Raw genomic sequence first — 22,455 nt, forward strand, 5'->3', positions numbered from 1 at the left:
CTTGGTTTTTGTGGAGTTCAGTGCCAAATTATTCACTGAACACCACGCTGATAGTTTCAGGACCTCATCTCTGTATGCAGACTCATCCCCCCCTGTAACAGGTGGAAGCCAGGGTGTGTGCTGTCCTTGGTAATGTGTTTTGCTCTGTTGAGGCAACGGGAGTTGTGTAAATCCTTCAGGGAGGGCAGGGGACAGCCGATGATTTTTTGTGCAGACTTTATGACCCTCTGAATCGCCTGTTTGTCTGCTTTAGTGCAGCTGGCGTACCACACTGTTATGCAGTACGTCAGCAGGCTCTCGACAGCCGAGCGATAGAAGGTCACCATCAGCTGCCTCTCCAGTCTGTTCTTCCTCAGTACCCTCAGGAAGTGGAGTCTCCGCTGGCGCTTCCGGATGACCGCAGTTGTATTTTGGGTCTAGGACAGGTCAGCAGATATGAGGGTGCTGAGGAACTTGAAGGAGCTGACTCTCTCCACCTCCTCGCCATTGATGTAGAGTGGGGCGGGGTCTGCAGTGTTTTTCCTGAAGTCAAAGATGAGTTCCTTGGTTTTTGTGGTGTTCAGTGCCAAATTATTCACTGAACACCACGCTGATAGTTTCAGGACCTCATCTCTGTATGCAGACTCATCCCCCCCTGTAACAGGTGGAAGCCAGGGTGTGTGCTGTCCTTGGTAATGTTTTTTGCTCTGTTGAGGCAACGGGAGTTGTGTAAATCCTTCAGGGAGGGCAGGGGACAGTCGATGATTTTTGTGCAGACTTTATGACCCTCTGAATCGCCTGTTTGTCTGCTTTAGTGCAGCTGGCGTACCACACTGTTATGCAGTACGTCAGCAGGCTCTCGACAGCCGAGCGATAGAAGATCACCATCAGCTGCCTCTCCAGTCTGTTCTTCCTCAGTACCCTCAGGAAGTGGAGTCTCCGCTGGGCCTTCCGGATGACCGCAGTTGTATTTTGGGTCCAGGACAGGTCAGCAGATATGAGGGTGCTGAGGAACTTGAAGGAGCTGACTCTCTCCACCTCCTCGCCGTTGATGTAGAGGGGGGTGGGGTCTGCAGTGTTTTTCCTGAAGTCAAAGATGAGTTCCTTGGTTTTTGTGGTGTTCAGTGCCAAATTATTCACTGAACACCACGCTGATAGTTTCAGGACCTCATCTCTGTATGCAGACTCATCCCCCCCTGTAACAGGTGGAAGCCAGGGTGTGTGCTGTCCTTGGTAATGTTTTTTGCTCTGTTGAGGCAACGGGAGTTGTGTAAATCCTTCAGGGAGGGCAGGGGACAGTCGATGATTTTTTGTGCAGACTTTATGACCCTCTGAATCGCCTGTTTGTCTGCTTTAGTGCATCTGGCGTACCACACTGTTATGCAGTACGTCAACAGGCTCTCGACAGCCGAGCGATAGAAGGTCACCATCAGCTGCCTCTCCAGTCTGTTCTTTCTCAGCACCCTCAGGAAGTGGAGTCTCCGCTGGGCCTTCCGGATGACCGCAGTTATATTTTGGGTCCAGGACAGGTCAGCAGATATGAGGGTGCTGAGGAACTTGAAGGAACTGACTCTCTCCACCTCCTCGCCGTTGATGTAGAGGGGGGCGGGGTCTGCAGTGTTTTTCCTGAATTCAAAGATGAGTTCCTTGGTTTTTGTGGTGTTCAGTGCCAAATTATTCACTGAACTCCCCGCTGATAGTTTCAGGACCGCATCTCTGTATGCAGACTCATCCCCCCCTGTAACAGGTGGAAGCCAGGGTGTGTGCTGTCCTTGGTAATGTTTTTTGCTCTTTTGAGGTAACGGGAGTTGTGTAAATCCTTCAGGGAGGGCAGGGGACAGCCGATGATTTTTTGTGCAGACTTTATGACCCTCTGAATCGCCTGTTTGTCTGCTTTAGTGCAGCTGGCGTACCACACTGTTATGCAGTACGTCAGCAGGCTCTCGACAGCCGAGCGATAGAAGGTCACCATCAGCTGCCTCTCCAGTCTGTTCTTTCTCAGCATCCTCAGGAAGTGGAGTTTCCGCGGGGCCTTCCGGATGACCGCAGTTGTATTTTGAGTCCTGGACAGGTCAGCAGATATGAGGGTGCTGAGGAACTTGAAGGAGCTGACTCTCTCCACCTCCTCGCCGTTGATGTAGAGGGGGGCGGGGTCTGCAGTGTTTTTCCTGAAGTCAAAGATGAGTTCCTTAGTTTTTGTGGTGTTCAGTGCCAAATTATTCACTGAACACCACGCTGATAGTTTCAGGACCTCATCTCTGTATGCAGACTCATCCCCCCCTGTAACAGGTGGAAGCCAGGGTGTGTGCTGTCCTTGGTAATGTTTTTTGCTCTGTTGAGGCAACGGGAGTTGTGTAAATCCTTCAGGGAGGGCAGGGGACAGCTGATGATTTTTTGTGCAGACTTTATGACCCTCTGAATCGCCTGTTTGTCTGCTTTAGTGCAGCTGGCGTACCACACTGTTATGCAGTACGTCAGCAGGCTCTCGACAGCCGAGCGATAGAAGGTCACCATCAGCTGCCTCTCCAGTCTGTTCTTCCTCAGCACCCTCAGGAAGTGGAGTCTCCGCTGGGCCTTCCGGATGACCGCAGTTGTATTTTTGGTCCAGGACAGGTCAGCAGATATGAGGGTGCTGAGGAACTTGAAGGAGCTGACTCTCTCCACCTCCTCGGCGTTGATGTAGAGGGAAGCGGGGTCTACAGTGTTTTTCCTTAAGTCAAAGAGGAGTTCCTTGGTTTTTGTGGTGTTCAGTGCCAAATTATTCACTGAACTCCCCGCTGATAGTTTCAGGACCTCATCTCTGTATGCAGACTCATCCCCCCCTGTAATGGGACCCACCACCGTTGTGTCATCGGCGAACTTGATGATGGTGTTCTCCGAGTGGGCTGGACTACAGTCATGGGTGTAGGCCATTTGGCCCCCAAAACAATTTAGTTAAATCTCCCTGGCCTCGATCTTTGAGCTGCCCCACGAACGTAGACAAAACACCTTAGTTTGAGGCAGCGATACAATTCCAGTTGCTTTTATTAAATGCTGCAACACGCTCCGCCATCAAAATCTGATTATCCCAAACACAGAGATGGATTGTTCCGACCAATAATGTATTCCCCCGCAGAATGTCTGAGGAGTTTTTTTATTATCCCCCTGAAAAAGCACTTGAACGAATATTGCCTTTTCTGATGGAAGATTATCCCGGCTGATTCACTAATGCTCTAAATAGAAAAAACAAAGCTGAAGAAAGAAAAAAAAAAACAAAGAATGACTCTCCGTCCGCGTTTTTCCGATTGCATTTGTTAGAGCAAATATCTCCAATGCAAACGCTCCCACGCGACACCAACGCTTCGAGCGGAGTCAGCGTTGATTTAACACAAAGCGATGCGAGGCTCAAAAGACCGTGGACGCTTGATAGCGCTTTACGCCGAGTGTCACTGTAACACGCAGTGACACAACTTACCACCCCACTTGAGAACACACCACTCTGTTGTTCTGCAGCACCGCCCGACCTTACACACTTCCATTAGCTGACCCTTTGTAGCAGTAATGCAAGCAATCGCACCCCAGCAGCTGAGGACTCTTGGAGGAGTGGCGGGCTTAATTGTATTGGGCGTCTTCATCTGAGGTCCTCGAGAGACCTGAGAGGTTTCACTGAGCTGCGTAATTGTAATTAAAAGTCCACATGCACTCATTAATCATCCACATTTTTTTTTTCTTTTCTGGAGAGGTTGAAAGGTATGAAAAAGCTGTTAAAGGAGAAGTACACAAAAAAAAGGTATTCCTGTGCATAGCCAGCCTTCCTGAACACTTTTATTTATTTTATTGGTAACACTTTAGTGTCATGATCCGTGTTCAGTTTATATATTTTCTGTTAGTTCCTGTTTGCACTTCCTTGTTTATTTTGTCACCATGGTCACATGATTCGCACCTGCCTCTGTTTGGGACACACCTGTATCTAATCATGTGACACTATTTAAGCCTGCCTTTTTGATCACTCATCCTGGCTTCCTAGTTTGCGGTAAGCAACAGTCACATTTATGTTCTTGTTCTCGACTCTGTGCTAAAGTTCGGCACGCTTTTCTTTTGTTTGTTTCTGTCAGTTTGATACGGTGCATTATTCTTTAAATCATTTCTTACCTTTAAGTTTTGTCCGGAATGTCCGTGTTTGCACTGGAGGAACGATCCCGCATTAAAATGCGACCCCCACGTGACACTTTAGCATGGGGAACATATTCATCATTAATTTGTTGCTTATTAAAGTGACAGAGACGTAATTTAGAGTTATTTGGACACGAGGGTAACATATAAGGCAGGTGTCGGTAACGCAAAATTTTGAAAGAGCGATATTGGACCAAAAATACACAAAAAATATCGGTCTGAAGCCACAATGTTAAGGTGTTTGAGCTTAACAGAGTTCTTTATGCGTGCACATGAACAACACTTTCAACGATTCTTGAACATCAACGTCCTCTCACCGAGGAGACTTTTATTCTCTTCTTCTGTTGAACACACAACTGCTTCTGTGTTAAACACTACCGAGTACCAGAGCGCCCTCAAGGGGATAACTTGCGCTACAACATCCTACCTCTATAACACAGTCACTGAGCAAGAGCGTGGATATATACAATCTTAACACACAAAAAAAATTCAAATTCTTATATAAGTCTTATAATGAAGGCAACACATGATTTAAGTGTCTATATTTGCTATATTAGCTTACTATTAAAGGCTGCCGCAAATCTCCGTTGACAGAAATGTTGTATTTTATTTTTTATTCTACACATTTTTGCAACATTGGAAAACATTAGTAAAGTGGAGGCTTCTCAGAGGGTGAGATAACTTGCAGTCATGGATTGACCAAATATGCCTGATTAGCACTCCGGCAAAACCATGAAATCAACAAAGCTCACTTTTGTCCATTCACGCACAGCATAAAACATTTGTTGGACAAAATGAGACAAAGAAGGAGTGGCATGATACTTTAAAAAAAAAAAATTCTGTGGCAGCATCAGAAAAAGTTACCAACTACGATGAGTTCAAAGATCGCTGACATTAGTAGGACAAAACGGTGCTTTCCAAATACCCTCATCAGTGAAGCATGTATAATATAAACAGTGGGATTTCTAACAATTAGGAAGGTTTGTGTGATGTTTGTTCTCCTACAGAAAATATATTTAAAAAAATATTTTTTTCATTTTCACACATCTCTGAAAGAGGTCCAGGGAGCCACTAGGAAGGCGCTAAAGAGCCACATGCGGCTCTAGAACCGTGGGTTGCTGACCCCTGATATAAGGGTTTGGGTTAGGGTCACTAATAAGCAATAATTCTGAGGTTATTGAGGGAAGAGTCTTAGTTAATAGCTTACTGGTTGTATAATAAGGCCATGCAGAATAAGGCAACAATAAATACTTAATAATGACTAATTAAAAGCCAAAATGTTACTAATGTTAATAAGTGGAGATGTGCGATAATGGGGTTTTTTTTGCCGATATACGATATTCCGATATTGTCCAACTCGTAATTACCGATTCCGATATCAACCGATACCGATATATACAGTCGTGTAATTAACACATTATTATGCCTAATTTTGTTGTGATGCCCCGCTCGATACATTAAACAATGTAACAAGGTTTTTTCCAAAATAAATCAACTCAAGTTATTGAAAAAAATGCCAACATGGCACTGCCATATTTATTATTGAAGTTTCTTTTAGGATGGATGCCTCAAAACAGCAGCTTGGAATTTGGGACCTGCTCTCCCTGAGAGAGCATGAGGAGGTGGAGGTGGGAAGGGTTAGGGGGGTGGTGGGATTGAGGTTGGAGGGTAGGGGGTAGCGGGTGGTGTATATTGTAGCGTCCCGGAAGAGTTAGTGCTGCAAGGGGTTCTGAGTATTTGTTCTGTTGTGTTTATGTTGTGTTACGGTGCGGATGTTCTGCCGAATCGTGTTTGTCATTCTTGTTTGGTGTGGGTTCACAGTGTGATGCATATTTGTAACAGTGTTAAAGTTGTTTATACGGCCACCCTCAGTGTGACCTGTATGGCTGTTGACCAAGTAGACCAAGTGGCCACGGATGAAGTACTGGCTGTGCGCTGCTTATAATAATAGTAATAGATTTTATTTGTAAAAAAGCACTATATGTTGAGAAAACAACCTCAAAGTGCCACAGTGTAATAAAAATAGTAATAATAATAATAATAATAAAAAGACAATAAAAATAAATAGAATATAAAACTAGAAACAGCCCAATGGCTAGAACCAGCATGCATATCTATAAAAAGGATTTTTTTTTTAAAAAAAGATGGGTTTTCAAGCCTTTTTTAAAAGCATCCACAGTCTGAGGTGCCCTCAGGTGGTCAGGGAGAGCGTTCCACAGACTGGGAGTCTCCGCTTGGGATGGTCTCCTGCTGGCCCCACAATGGACTGGACTGTCACTATTATGTTAGATCCACTATGGACTGGACTTTCACAATATTATGTTAGAACCACTCGATGTCCATTGCTTTCGGTCTCCTCTGGGAGGGTCCCGGGGGTGGGGGGTTGGGTTGCCCACATATGCGGTCCTCTCTAAAGTTTCTCATTGTCATTCCCTTCGACGTCCAACTGGAGTGAGTTTTTCCTTACCCTTATATGTGTCACAAGTTTTTGGTGACAAACCCCAAGATGCAGAAATGGTGGCAGGCATTGAATAGGTAAACGTGATTTAATCTTATAAAATTATGAAAAGAAGACAAACCACGAACTAGGAGGACAAACTGAAAACAGGGAACAAGGATCCAGCAAACAGGAAAACTGGGAATAGCTAACGGCTAACAGGAGACTACAAAACAAGGAGCGAGGAGACAAAAAACTGTAAATAGTTATAGGAACTAACAGGAACAGCTTACCGCACTGACAACGACTGGTACAAACGACAAAAGGTATTAGCAACAAACAACCAGTAGGAGCGACAATAATCCAGCACTGACTGGAGGAGAAAGCAGGTCTAAATAGTGGCTGGCTGATTGACACCAAGTGTGGCCAGGTGCCAATCAGCCACAGCTGAGGGAAAAAAGCACTCAGGGATAAAATCAGGAAATTACCAAAATAAGAGTGCTGACAGGAACAAAGACAAATGCAGAGGAAAAAACTAACATAGCCAAACTGTCAGGGAAAAGCCTGACAATATGGGCTCTGTACCGCGGATGTCGTTGTGGCTTGTGCAGCCCTTTGAGACACTTGTGATTTAGGGCTATATAAATAAACGTCGGTTGATTGAAACATTGATTTAATCGATTGATCGTTACTGTTTTGACAGTGGTGTTCAAATGACTTATAGAGTGGGCTGAGATTGTCCATAATGTGAGTAATAGATGTCTTTTTATGTGGTCAGAGTAGTGTTGTCCAGATACTAATATTCCGGTACCGGGACCGCTGCCGAAGACAACATGTCAACGCCGGGGAGGAAGAGGAGAGAGGACATATGGAGAAATTTTATATTTGACGTCAAAGATAACGACGCAGTGTAAGAAATGCAGCGCGAGGATTACGGGGAAAAACACAACAAACTTAAAGCGACATTTATAAATCAATCAATCAATGTTTACTTATATAGCCCTAAATCACTAGTGTCTCAAAGGGCTGCACAAACCACCACGACATCCTCGGTAGGCCCACATAAGGGCAAGGAAAACTCACACCCAGTGGGACATCGGTGACAATGATGACTATGAGAACCTTGGAGAGGAGGAAAGCAATGGATGTCGAGCGGGTCTAACATGATACTGTGAGAGTTCAATCCACAATGGATCCAACACAGTCGCGAGAGTCCAGTCCAAAGCGGATCCAACACAGCAGCGAGAGTCCTGTTCACAGCGGAGCCAGCAGGAAACCATCACAAGCGGAGGCGGATCAGCAGCGCAGAGATGTCCCCAGCCGATACACAGGCAAGCAGTACATGGCCACCGAATCGGACCGGACCCCCTCCACAAGGGAGAGTGGGACATAGAAGAAAAAGAAAAGAAACGGCAGATCAACTGGTCTAAAAAGGGAGTCTATTTAAAGGCTAGAGTATACAAATGAGTTTTAAGGTGAGACTTAAATGCTTCTACTGAGGTGGCATCTCGAACTGTTACCGGGAGGGCATTCCAGAGTACTGGAGCCCGAACGGAAAACGCTCTATAGCCCGCAGACTTTTTTTGGGCTTTGGGAATCACTAATAAGCCGGAGTCTTTTGAACGCAGATTTCTTGCCAGGACATATGGTACAATACAATCGGCAAGATAGGATGGAGCTAGACCGTGTAGTATTTTATACGTAAGTAGTAAAACCTTAAAGTCACATCTTAAGTGCACAGGAAGCCAGTGCAGGTGAGCCAGTACAGGCGTAATATGATCAAACTTTCTTGTTCTTGTCAAAAGTCTAGCAGCCGCATTTTGTACCAACTGTACCAATTTACAGTCGAATCACCCCGAAATCCACACACAGGTAAGCATTTTCCATAACATACAACTCACTCGACGTTATCCCGTTTATTACACGGCTTACTCGTGAAATACTAAATTTGAGACATGATTTTCATCAAAATACGACTTGTATCGGTGATTTGTCCGCTGTTTTGCTTTGACTTTCAGAAATTGAAGGGAAAGTTTACATATTACCCTTTAGTCGACTAAATCTACTGTAGTTTTCGTCGACTATAATCTAATGATATTTCGTCAACTAAAACTAGACTAAAACTAAAACAATTTAAATAACTAAATTATGACTAAAACTGAATTACATTTTAGTTAAAAGACTATGACTAAAACTAAATAAAATTTTGCTGTCAAAATTAACACTGGTATGTAGAAGTGGCTGGTTGCATACTTTAATGTCTTTCATGTCCTTTGTGTTCTTTGATGGTTGATGTTTCCCCCACATGTAAGAGGGATGTGTGCTATGGCCATGAATTGTTTTTTTCCCTTGGCCTCAGTTTGGACGCCCTCTCCAGGGCTCAGGCTTAGACCGATTTTTTTATTTTATTTCAATCTTTTATTTTTTTCTCCCATTCCCCCCACTTGTTTACCTGTATCTCACCTTTATTGTAAGGGGCGCCGGAAGTTGGCAGACCCGTCAGCGATCCTGTTTTGTCTCCCTGTAATGTTTGTCTGGTCTTGAATGGGATTGTGCTGAAAATTTTAATTTCCCCTCGGGGATTAATAAAGTATGTCCGATTCTGATTCTGATTAATCGAAAATCTTACGGTACATTAAACATATGTCTTATTGCAGGTTTGTCCGGTCCTTTTTAGAGGCGGTATAGTACCGAATTTGATTCATTAGTATCGCGGTACTATACTAATACCGGTATACCGTACAACCCTAGGCCAGAGATTATTTTTTTTAGATACAGTATCTGTGGTAATGTGGAGTTGGCTTCAGCTAACGACTCTCATCAATATTTGTGTGTAGGAAATAGTTGTATTTACTTGAGCCACTGGCAAGAAGTGATTCTTAAATGGTCCTTGTGTCTCTGACCCGACCAACACATAATGTAAACAACATCCTCTCTCAGCATCGCACTATTTCCTGTCCTTTCCTCAAGGTTGAGCATCACAAGCCTAAATCTGCTGGAGGCCCCTAATCCTTCTGGAAGCCCGCAGGCTCTCACTGTCCTTCTAGTTGGGCTTCATTAAAAAAAAGGAGCCCTGTCCCTTTCTACTTTCCCCCCGGCTTTCTGGTAGCAGACAGGCACAATTAGAAGCCGTTATCATGAGACGACAATGGTGTAAGAGGGGGCAACTCGCTACCGAAAGAAACGCGACCATTGCATCACCGTGCGTTTCTTTTGTAATTCACTCCTCATATGGTTGTCGGGCGTCGAGTTTCAGGCGCTAATCTAAATAACGCCCCGAAAGTCCCGCGAGGAAGCCCGGGGAAGGGAGCAAATTGAAAGTAATCCAGCGGCAGTTGGCCCAGCAGTGCTGCCCGAGTTACGTCCATCCATAATTCATATCTCCACAGCAGGTAGGTGGAGAAAGTAGCACGCGTGTAATAAAGCAGCACTGATGGGATCGAGCGGCGTTGACTCGGGACCGCGGAAAGGTTCCCATGTGCTGGAGGTGCCTTCTCTTAAACCAGGACAGACGAAAGGCGTATTTCACATCGTGTTCGCTAGCAGTGTGACCAGTGGTTCTCAATCTTTTTTCAGTGATGTACCCCCTGTGAACATTTTTTTTAATTCAAGTACCCCCTAATCGGAGCAAAGCATTTTTGGTTGAAAAACAGAGATAAAGAAGTAAAATACAGCACTATGTCATCAGTTTCTGATGTATTAAATTGTATAACGGTGCAAAACATTGCTCATTTGTAGTGGTCTTTCTTGAACTATTTGGAAAAAAAAAACAAAAAACAAAAAACTTGTTGAAAAATAAACAAGTGGTTCAATTATAAATAAAGATTTCTACACATAGAAGTAATCATCAACTTAAAGCGCACTCTCTGGGGATTGTAATCGAGATCCATCTGGATTCATGAACTTAATTCTAAACCTTTCTTCACAATAATTTTTTTTTTGCAACTTAACGCCAAAAAAACGGAAATGCTGATTATCGGTCCTGCTAGACACCGACCTCTATTTAATAATACAACTGTAACATTTGACAACCGAATAATTAAACAAGGTGACTCGGTAAAAAATCGGGATATTATCTTCGACCTAACTCTCTCCTTTGAGTCACACATTAAACGTGTTACTAAAACGGCCTTCTTTCATCTCCGTGATGTCGCTAAAATTCGCTCCATTTTTTCCACTATCCATGCGTTCGTTACGTCTCGTCTCGATTACTGTAACGTATTATTTTCGGGTCTCCCCATGTCTAGCATTAAACGATTACAGTTGGTACAAAATGCGGCTGCTAGACTTTTGACAAGAACAAGAAAGTTTGAACACATTACGCCTGTACTGGCTCACCTGCACTGGCTTCCTGTGCACTTAAGATGTGACTTTAAGGTTTTACTACTTACGTATAAAATCCTACACGGTCTAGCTCCATCCTATCTTGACGATTGTATTGTACCATATGTCCCGGCAAGAAATCTGCGTTCAAAGGACTCCGGCTTATTAGTGATTCCTAAAGCCCAAAAAAGTCTGCGTGCTATAGAGCGTTTTCCGTTCGGGCTCCAGTACTCTGGAATGCCCTCCCGGTAACAGTTTGAGATGCTACCTCAGTAGAAGCATTTAAGTCTCACCTTAACACTCATTTGTAAACTCTAGCGTTTAAATAGTCCTGCTTTTTAGACCAGTTGATCTGCCGCTTCTTTTCTTTTTCTCCTCTGTACCCCCCTCCCTTGTGGAGGGGGTCCGGTCCGATGACCATGGGTGAAGTATTGGCTGTCCAGAGTCGAGACCCATGATGGACCGCTCGTCGGGACCCAGGATTGACCGCTCGCCTGTGTATCGGTTGGGGACATCTCTACAATGCTGATCCGACTCCGCTTGGGATGGTTTCCTGTGGACGGGACTTTCGCTTCTGTCTTGGATCCGCTTTAAAGTGAACTCTCGCGGCTGTGTTGGAGCCACTATGGATTGAACTTTCACAGTATCATGTTAGACCCGCTCGACATCCATTGCTTTCCGTCCCCTAGAGGGGGGGTTGCCCACATTTGAGGTCCTCTCCAAGGTTTCTCACAGTCATCATTGTCACTGGCGTCCCACTGGGTGTGAATTCTCCTTGCCCTTATGCGGGTTCTTCCGAGGATGTCGTAGTCGTTGTGGTTTCTACAGTCCTTTGAGACATTTGTGATTTAGGGCTGTATAAATAAACATTGATTGATTGATTGAATAAAATAAATATTTAACATCAATATTTATGGAACATGTCCACAAAAAATCTAGCTGTCAACACTGAATATTGCATTGTTGCATTTATTTTCCCAGTTTATGAACTGACATTCATATTTTGTTTAAGTATTATTCAATAAATATATTTATAAAGGATTGTTGAATTGTTGCTATTTTTAGAATATTTTTTTAAAAATCTCACATACTCCTTGGCATACCTTCAAGTACCCCCATGGGTACGCGTACCCTTATTTAGGAACCACTGACCTAATGAGCCACTGTCAAGTCAAAGGGTGAGGCTACGTACTATTGTACCCACAGGAAATACTTGGCATCTTGACTTTGGTCCCATTCGGTATTATTTGTCATTGGACCAAAATCTGCAAAGTAGGGTTGTACGATATACCGGTATTAGTACAGTAGAGCGATACTAATGAATCATATTCGGTACTATACCGCCTCTAAAAAGTACCGGTCCCCCAAGCCCCCGCACACCCGTCATCATCACATAATGAAATTGCTGGTTTACGAGCAGAGGAGCACATTCGGCAGCGCACAATCACGGAGTACTTACAAGCAAACAATGTGTGTAGACAGAAAAAGGAGAACGGACACATTTTGGCTTAAAAACTAACAATAAAGGTGAAGTTAGTTTTTAAGCCAAAATGTGTCCGTTCTCCTTTTTCTGTCTACAAAAAAAAAAAAAAAAACTAACAATAAAGGTGAAGTTCTCCTCTCTGAGCTGCAACCTTATCGTGGTAGAGGAGTTTGCGTGTCCCAATGATCCTAGGAGCTATGTTGTCCGGGGGCATAAAGCCCCCTGGTAGGGTCTCCCAAGGCAAACAGGTTCTAGGTGAGGGATCAGACAAAGAGCAGCTCGAAGACCTTTATGAAGAAGAAAAGGCATGGACCCAGATTTCCCTCGCCCGGACGCGGGTCACCGGGGCCCCCCCTCTGGAGCCAGGCCCGGAGGTGGGGCACGATGGCGAGCGCCTGGTGGCCAGGCCTGTTCCCATGGGGCCCGGCCGGGCACAGCCCGAAGAGGCAACGTGGGTCACCCCTCCAATGGGCTCACCACCCATAGCAGGGGCCATAGACGTCGGGTGCAATGTGAGCTGGGCGGCAGCCGAAGGCAGGGCACTTGGCGGTCCGATCCTCGGCTACAGAAGCTCGCTCGTCACTGGGTCGGAAAGAGCCTGACTATGTCTCCCGGCTGGCCTGGGAACGCCTCGGGATCCCCCGGGAAGAGCTAGACGAAGTGGCTGGAGATCGGGAAGTCTGGGCTTCCTTGCTTAGGCTGCTGCCCCCGCGACCCGACCTCGGATAAGCGGAAGATGATGGATGGATGGATGGCAATCAACCTATCCCCAGGTGCATGTTTTTGGAAGTGGGAGGAAGCCGGAGTACCCGGAGGGAACCCACGCATTCACGGGGAGAACATGCAAACTCCACACACAAAGATCCCGAGCCCGGGATTGAACGCAGGATTACTCAGGACCTTCATATTGTGAAGCAGACGCATTAACCCCTCTGCCACTGTAAAGCCCGGATTAAGTAATAATTAAATTTAAAAGTATGTACATTTCCCAAGAGACCTGGTTTCTCGATCTTTTAAAATGGACTTAAACTCCCCCAAGTGATCTAATCTGGTAGCCTTAGGTTTTTCTGGATGTCATTTCATGACCAGGGAGCAGCATAACTGAATGCTTTTTTTCCCTCTTCTGTGTTGGCTCTAGGAATCAACATGTGGAGGACATCCTGTGAGCGTAGGCAGTAATGACACAGACACTTATCTGAAATGCAGCCAATAATACATACAGATATCCCCAAGGAGATCGTCGAAACATCGCTACGGCCAGACCTGGTCTTCTGGTCAGAGGCTTGCAAGACGGTGGAAGTGAGGTCTAGGGGCTTTGTTGGTTCCTCAGCTGCCCGCCTTCTCTGAGACATTGGGTGCACAGAAGCGGGGCATCGGAAAGCCATGAAAGAGCTGGCGGACCAAGGCAGCTTCTGGCTGTGGCTAAGGAGGAAGAATAAAAGTTGGGGTGCAAACACCTAGGGCATCAGCAGGGGGTGGCAGGGGAGACATCCCTGCCATCGGTCCGCCACCATGAGACGTTCTGGGGTTTAAAGGAGCGAAACGTTGATGAATGGTGGTCCCCAGCTGATGACCAGTTTATGCCCACAGAGGTGTTCAGTGGGGTGTCACAGCACACCTGTCAAAAGGCACTGGTGGAGGTGCGTCAGGCAGCAATGCCCAGCAGGAATTCCATCACCTGTATCTTGATATGTTTGATAAAATATTACACACCGAGGATAAAAAGAAAGGATCAATCAATCAATCAATCAATGTTTACTTATATAGCCCTAAATCACTAGTGTCTCAAAGGGCTGCACAAACCACTACGACATCCTCGGTAGGCCCACATAAGGGCAAGGAAAACTCACACCCTGTGGGACATCGGTGACAATAATGACCCAGTGGGACGTCGGTGACAATGATGACTATGAGAACCTTGGAGAAGAGGAAAGGAATGGATGTCGAGCGGATCTATCATGATACTGTGAAAGTTAAATCTATAATGGATCCAACACAGTCGCGAGAGTCCAGTCCAAAGCGGATCCAACACAGCAGCGAGAGTCCCGTTCACAGCGGAGCCAGCAGGAAACCATCCCAAGTGGAGGCGGATCAGCAGCGCAGAGATGTCCCCAGCCGATACACAGGCAAGCAGTACATGGCCACTAGATGACGCATCAGAATCCATCGTTAGCAATAGATCATTAGTCATTTTTGCGAGGGCTGTCTCCGTGGAGTGATTTGCCCTGAAACCGGATTGAAAGGTTTCACATAGATTGTTAGACGCTAAGTGTTCATTTAACTGCTCCGCAACAATTTTTTCGAGGATTTTTGAAATAAAGGGAAGGTGAGACACCGGTCGGTAGGTTACCATTAGGTCAAATATACCTACAAATGAGGCATAAGGATTCAATATGTACATATAGCTAGCCCAAATAGCATGTTAGCATCGATTAGCTTGCAGTCATGCACTGACCAAACATGCCTAATTAGCACTCCAACAAGTCAATGCCATCAACAAAGCGCATTCACGCACAGCATAAAAAGTTTGGCGGACAAAATGGGACAAAGAAGGAGTGGACGATTTTTCATGTAACAAACTGTCACGTCACAGTCCACACGATGATGAGTTTAAGAACCGCCGAAATTAGTAGGACAAAATGATGTTACTCTCAGCATATCTCAATCAATCAATCAAAAGCAGTGAAGCATACACAAAAACATATTGAACAGTGGGATTTCTAACAATTGGGAAGGTTTGTGTCATGTTTGTCCGCAAACAAAAAACATACTAAAACAGAAAAAGATTATTTTCTCCCTTCTTTTTCCATTTGCAATCCTTTTATAAAACTGCTCCTGGGTGGCATTAAAGAGCTTGGGTTGCTGACCCAAAAAAGTGGTTCATAGAATGATTAGCAAGTTAGGAAACAATAGTCGTGACTAATGATGACAAAAAAGAGACACACTAATGATCATACAGTAGGCCTGTTTTCTGGGTAGATTCAGCACATTTTGGAACGCCCACTTTCAGCTCTAAAATGTCACCTACAGAAGACTGGAGGCACATTCATATCGCGTAATATTTTGTACATAACATGCTGTACAAGTTTTTGCCACTTTTTGCAGCAGCCTTTGCGGTATCTTTTTGGCAGGTACACCAATGGCTATGTTATGGAGTTTAATGTTTAAACATGGAACTATAGTTCTGCATCACGTTCGCAGCAGGGGAAACAAGCTCTGCTGTGGACACCTAAACACACCTACTCAGTGGCCTAGTGGTTAGAGTGTCCGCCCTGAGTTCGGTAGGTTAGGAGTTCAAATCCCGGGCCGAGTCATACCAAAGACTATAAAAAAATGGGACCCATTGCCTCCCTGCTCGGCACTATCAGCATCAAAGATTGGAATTGGGGTTTAAATCACCAAAAAATGATTCCTAGGCGCGGCACCGCTGCTGCCCACTGCTCCCCTCACTTCCCAGGTGGTGATCAAGGGGATGGGTCAAATGCAGAGGACAAATTTCACCACACCTAGTGTGTGTGTGACAATCATTGGTACTTTAACCTTAACTTTAAACAGTCGAAAAGCAGAGAAAAAGATGGTAAGCCGCTAGCATACTATTTTGTGTCCTCTTCTACTGATGTTTTACTTATTTTGCAAGGATGGGAACACGCAGGTTCATGCAAGGTAAAAAAAAAAACAATACCAAGAATTAAAAATGTCATAAAAAGTGTAAGGAAATTGTACGGGCAGATATTGAAGATAAAGAAACATAAGCTATGGGTTCTACATTGTATCATATTATTATTTTATTTTATTTTTTTACATTCCTTTATCCACACTGTCTACTTTGAAAATTCAACAATTAAAAAAATCATACAAAGCGATTCGGTGAAAAATGTCAGTATTATTTTGGATCCAACTCTTTTGCTTGTGTCACACGTTAAAGGGGAAATGTCTTTTTTTATTGTATTTTTATTTTTTTTTGGCATACGTTTTACAATCATTATAAAAGACATGATAACAAATGTTGTTTTTTTTTTTTTGTTTTTTTTTTAATGCATTTTAAATATTAAATAAATTCCAATGAAGCATATGAGGGTCCTGCGATGAGGTGGCGACTTGTCCAGGGTGTACCCCGCCTTCCGCCCGATTGTAGCTGAGATAGGCGCCAGCGCCCCCCGCGACCCCGAAAGGGAATAAGCGGTAGAAAATGGATGGATGGATGGATGGATGGGCATATGAGGGTCGCTCAATCCTGCCTATAGACCCCTAAAAAAAATAAAAAATAAAATCCATTTGGATTTTATATAAATGATTTAGTTATATATGTAATGTAGTATCGAGCACATTTAAAATAACATTTAAAATGTCAATTTTTTTTCTCATTTTAAGCATTAATTTCCAAAATGCATTACGTTTTCTTCATCTCTGATTTATGCTCCCTGCAGACTTCATGAGAGCCAACAAACATGATAAATCATCACTTACTGTACAAGGTCCGCTGTCATTAGGAACCCAACTGTTGGGATGTCCTATTACAATTTAAATGAAAAAGTCTAATAATCAATGTGAAGAAAAGGGGGGAGGGAGACAAGTGCTTTTTGTGTCGTGTCGTTAAATCCTAAATGGCTATCAAAGTGTCCCAACTTGCCGGATTATATCTTCAGCTATCTACTTTTCAAGTGGGATGCATGGTTCATAATACACTTACAGGGAGCAAGGACACGAGGAAATAGCTGATCAGTGGATGATGTAAACGTCGGCACGCAAGAAGTGATCACGGAGGCACTATAAATAATTTGTCTGTGTTAGCATTTAAAATAACAATATCACGAATTCAAGTCACGAAAAGTAAATAGAGTATTGTTGGCGCTTTTTACATGGTTATATATCGGATTTTATGGCTGGAATAGTGGAGCTCCCATTGGCTTGCCTGTAAGCAGACTTTTATTTAAAGGTATTTAATATTCGAAATGTATTTAAAAAGTCAATCCGTCTGCATGATTTTCATTGTTGTTGCTGGGGAAGAGATCCGCGGTTCCTACCTCTACATCACGGATCACGTTACTGACTTGCTCGTTATCTCTCAAAATGGCTCAGAAATCTCTGTGAGATTGATATTATTTTTATCGTCTTTATTTACTCGCAAATTTTGGTGTTATAAATCAGATATATTTGATCGCAGCTTCAATATAGAGGCAACTTGTTTTTCCATTACATTAGTACTTTTTAAAGATTACATTTGGTACAAAATGTAGCTGCTAAACTTTTGACCAGGACATAAAAGTTTGATCATATTACGTCTATACTGGCTCTCGGTACAGCTAAGATGCGACTTCAAGGTTTTATTACTCACATATAAAAATACTAAACGTTTTGGCACCATCTTACCTTGCTGATTGTATTGTACCCCACGTTCCGTCCAAGAACGCCGGCTTATTAGTGATTCCCAGAGTCCAAAAACAAAGTCTAAAAGCTCCAGAGCAGGGGCTGAAAGAGCCAAAAAGCCAAATATTTTAAAATATATTTCTGTAAAAAACATATAATTTTTTTTTTAACACTGAACACAACTAAACGTGTGCATTTTTAAGTAAGACCAACATTTCCAGAGTATAATAGGGCTCTTATTCTGTGTAATAACATTGTTATTCTGAAGCTAACTGTGGAGGGGGCGTGGCCTGCAGCCTGCAGTGAACTGGGGTGTGCCAGGACCAGCCTCTAAATCAGCCACAGGTGCGTAAATGGCCCACGTGGGCCTTGTTATCTAATCAGCTGTCGCTCTGTTATAAGCAGCAGCCAGGAGGGGAGACGGGGTTGGGGCCGGAGCCAGAGCGCGAGCGAAAACGAAAGAGAAAAAGACAATTGCTGGAATGTAACTGAGAGACTTATTGAAAAATAAAACAATATTGTAACCCTAAAACAGGCTCTCATGTCGGTGCTTGATGGTCTGCAGAACCCCCAGGAGGGCAAGCCCCACACTAACCAATAATAAATACATAACTTCTTACCATTAACACAACTTCTTGAACAGGTGCGGTAGAAAACAGATGGATGGATTAAAAATGCATGAGAATGTTTTATATTTTGAACATTATCTTTAACACTGTGATTACAAGTGGATTTATTCATTACTTATCGTGTTAAGCAGTGTCAGCTCAGATTTATCCGAGAGCCAGATGCAGTCATCAAAAGAGCCATATCTTGCTCTAGAGCCATAGGTTCCCTACCCCTGCAGGGGTCGACAACGCGGTGCCTGCGGGCATCAGGTAGCCCGTAAGGACCAGATGAGTAGCCTGCTGGCCTTTTCTAAAAATAGCTCAAATAGCAGCACTTACCAGTGAGCTGCGTCTATTTTTTTTTTTTTTTTTTTACTAGCAAGCTGGTCTCGCTTTGCTCGACATTTTTAATTCTAAGAGGGACAAAACTCAAATAGAATTTGAAAATCCAAGAAAATATTTTAAAGACTTAGTCTTCACTTGTTTAAATAAATTCAACCTTAAAATGATTTTAGGATTTTTAAACACATTTACCTTTTTACCTTTTAAATTCCTTCCTCTTCTTTCCTGAAAACTTAAATCAATGTTCAAGTGAATTTATTTTTTTTACTGTAAAGAATAATACATACATTTTGATTTAATTTTTAATTTTAGCTTCTGTTTTTTCGACAAAGGATAATTGTTAATTATTTCTTCAAGCTTATTATGATTAAAATTAAAAAAATATATATATCCTGGCAAATCTAAAAAATCTTTAGAATCAAATTTAAATCTTATGTCAAAGTCTTTTGAATTTTTTTTTAAATTTTTGTTCTGGAAAATCTAGAAGAAATAATGATTTGTCTTTGTTAGAAAGATAGCTTGGTCCAATTTGTTATATATTCTAACAAAATTAATATTGGATTTTAACCTATTTAAAACATGTCATCAAAATTCTAAATTTAATCTTATTCAGGAAAAATTACTAATGATGCTAGTTTTTTTTCGCTTGAATTATGAATTTTAAAGAGTCGAAATTGAAGATAAACTATGTTTCAAAATTGTATCTTAATTTTTTTCCTGTTTTCTCCTCTTGTAAACCATTCAATTAATAGTTTTATTTATATAGCATTTATTCTCTACAAAAAAAACCTCCGTAAAAAATGTACCACAGAATGACGGACAGAAATACCCATTTTTTTTATGTATATGTATAGATTTATTTATTAAAGGTAAATTGAGCAAATTGGCTATTTCTGGCAATTTATTTAAGTGTGTCTCAAACTGGTAGCCCTTCGCATTAATTTGTACCCAAAATGTAGCTCTTGGTTTCAAAAAGGTTGGTGATCCCTGCTCTAGAGCGTTTCCTATTCAGGCTCCAGTACTACCGGTAACAGGCAACAGCTGGATAAACTACTTGGTCGAAGCATTTATTCCACCTTGAAACACATCTATAGACTGAAGCTTTTAAAAAGTCTTTGTTTTGGACCAGTTGACGTGCCACTTCTCTTTTTGGCCTCCCTGTACTGCATGGAGAAGTTACCACTCTGGAGGTTGTTCAAGCAGTTTTAAGTCATGACCCGGGGTGGACCACTCCTCTACAGCGAGACTCATTGCCAATTCCTAATGGTCTGGACGCCTACATTATGAATACATCACTATCTGAACCCAGTTGGCATCAATTTCATCCTGTCACCCAGGAGGGGGCTCCCCACATCTGCAGCCCCTTCCCAAAGTTTCTTCTTTTTCCCATCTTAGGCTTTTGGAGTTTTTCTTTGCTCGGATAAGGGTTCATATATTGGATATGTTGTAATGTAGTTTCCGAGGGCCAAATGACAGGAAGACTGACTTCCAGTTTGTTGGAAGTGTGGTGTGTTTAATGACAAAGCATTTCTTGAACACGTGTAAAACCGCACAAAAACCAAAGTAGCTACTTAAACAAGCAAAAGTACAAAGCAAATAATCTACCGTCCAGTCAAGGAAGGAATGCATGTGTTTTGGCATGTCTGAATTGTTCACATTACCATGAATTGATTAACGTGGACCCCGACTTAAACAAGTTGAAAAACTTATTCGGGTGTTACCATTTAGTGGTCAATTGTATGGAATATGTACTGTACTGTGCAATCTACTAATAAAAGTATCAATCAATCAATCAACATTACCTTTCTGCTCTTTTATATGACATCCCATACTACCTGGCATACGCCACTGTTGCCCACAGGTTTTATATCAAATATGCTATTGCTATCTAACCCTCATATCGCTCTGAACCAAATATACGTTTATACTAAATTGGAAAACAAACTACCCCCTGTGAGTTGGTATGATCTGATGTTGTCTGTGATGACATCATCAACCTCACAAAACCAGGAAATACCTGACGGCTCCGCCCCAAACATTTCTGAAGACCAGCTGCCACCACATTTTCTGTAAGTATCTTGCAACAGTTAAATTAAAACATTTATTTGATACAAAATGCAACCAGTACTCTTATAAATGCTAGCAAACCAATAACATTATGACGTGAATTAGACCTGTTGAGACGAGTAATGAGTACCAAGTTCATCCACTCTGTCAGAGGATATCTTAGTGGTTTGTACAACCTTTCAAGGCACCTACGATTAAAAGCTATAGAAATGTTGATTAAGTGATAAAAAATATGTGGAAATGGGATACAGTTAGTCAGTTACCGATTACTCCAAAATGAATTTATATAATAGGAGATTCATGTTCAGGAGAAAAAAAAGAGCTAAGAGATATGCTTATTTTGTTATCTGCCAATTCTGAAGACGAGCTGCAACCACATGTACTGTAAGTATCTTGCAACAGTTAAAACATTTATCTGATACAAAATGCAACCAGTACTCTTATAAATGATAGCAAACCAATAACATTATGACGTGAATTAGACCCGTTGAGACGAGTAATGAGTACCAAGTTCATCCACTCTGTCAAAGGATATCATAGTGGTTTGTACAACCTTTCAAGGCACCTACGATTAAGGGCTATAGAAACATTGATTGAGTGATAGAAATATGTGGAAATGGGTTACAGTTAGTCAGTTACCGATTACTCCAAAATGAATTGATATTATGGGAGATTCGTTTTCAGAAGAAAAAAAATAGCTAAGAGATGGGCTTATTTTGTTATCTGCCAATTCTGAAGACGAGCTGCCACCACATGTACTGTATGTATCTTGCAACAGTTAAATTAAAACATTTATCTGATACAAAATGCAACCAGTACTCTTATAAATGATAGCAAATCAATAACATTATGACGGGAATTAGACCTGTTGAGACGAGTAATGAGTACCAAGTTCATCCACTCTGTCAAAGGATATCATAGTGTTTTGTACAACCTTTCAACGCACCTATGATTAAGGGCTGTATAAATAAACGTTGATTGAGTGATAGAAATATGTGGAAATAGGCTACAGTTAGTCAGTTACCCATTACTCCAAAATGAATTGATATTATGGGAGATTCATTTTCAGGAGAAAAAAAAGAGCTAAGAAATATGCTTATTTTGTTATCTGCCAATTCCATTTCCAAAACCAAGTCCTGAAAAAGAAAGCTCGTCTTAAATCCAGGTCCGAGTGATTGCATACCTTTGTAAGCCGATCAGTAAAAGTCATTTCAGCTTATCATGTTTCAGATAAAGAAGCAAAACGGGCGCTACTGTATATTTAAAAAAAAAATTTTTAAAACGTAGGATTAGCTCAAACTATTGAACAGACAGAAAAAAATGCATCTCGGGACTGAAGACGGTAATTGCCTATACTTTTCTGTCAGATGTAATCTTGGAGATAAAGTGGAAGCCCACCGAGTTGAAACACTTATTAAGTCTGCGAATGGCGAGAGCAGACCATGTGACACCAGCGTAAAGTACTTGTCAGTTAGGTCAGTGGTGGTAGATTAAATGGAAACGTGTCAATGGGAAGTACAACCATGTCCGACTATGTTCTGTCTTCTGAGTGAAGAAAAAAAAACTGCTTGTTTTCCCCATTGAAGCGCAGACAACAATATTTGGACATCTTTAAGCGAACAAATCCACTATGGAGTTGACTTTGCTGGTGCTGATCCAGCGTCGCTGGGAGGAAGCGATGAAAGTGAGGCAGCCGG

The 22,455-nt window shown here is 42.5% G+C and overlaps 1 protein-coding gene and 1 long non-coding RNA gene across 4 annotated transcripts in view; one reads left to right on the top strand and one right to left on the bottom strand.

Moving 5' to 3' along the window:
* The window catches only part of lingo3a (leucine rich repeat and Ig domain containing 3a), a 126,635-nt gene that overhangs the window by 38,760 nt on the left and 65,420 nt on the right, over nt 1-22,455 (bottom strand). The window lies entirely within an intron of this gene.
* LOC133543590 (uncharacterized) overlaps nt 1-22,455 on the top strand; it is a 156,723-nt gene that overhangs the window by 21,848 nt on the left and 112,420 nt on the right. For 2 of the 3 annotated variants that reach the window (XR_009804415.1, XR_009804416.1), the window contains exon 1: nt 20,700-20,760. The exons of the other annotated variant lie outside the window; for it this stretch is intronic. This is a non-coding gene — a long non-coding RNA (uncharacterized LOC133543590). Of the gene's footprint in view, nt 1-20,699; nt 20,761-22,455 lie in introns of those variants that run through there. 3 annotated transcript variants of the gene reach the window in all.

The sequence above is a fragment of the Nerophis ophidion genome, linkage group LG26 (genome assembly GCF_033978795.1).
Source record: "Nerophis ophidion isolate RoL-2023_Sa linkage group LG26, RoL_Noph_v1.0, whole genome shotgun sequence".
In the NCBI taxonomy this organism is placed as follows: Eukaryota; Metazoa; Chordata; class Actinopteri; order Syngnathiformes; family Syngnathidae; genus Nerophis; species Nerophis ophidion.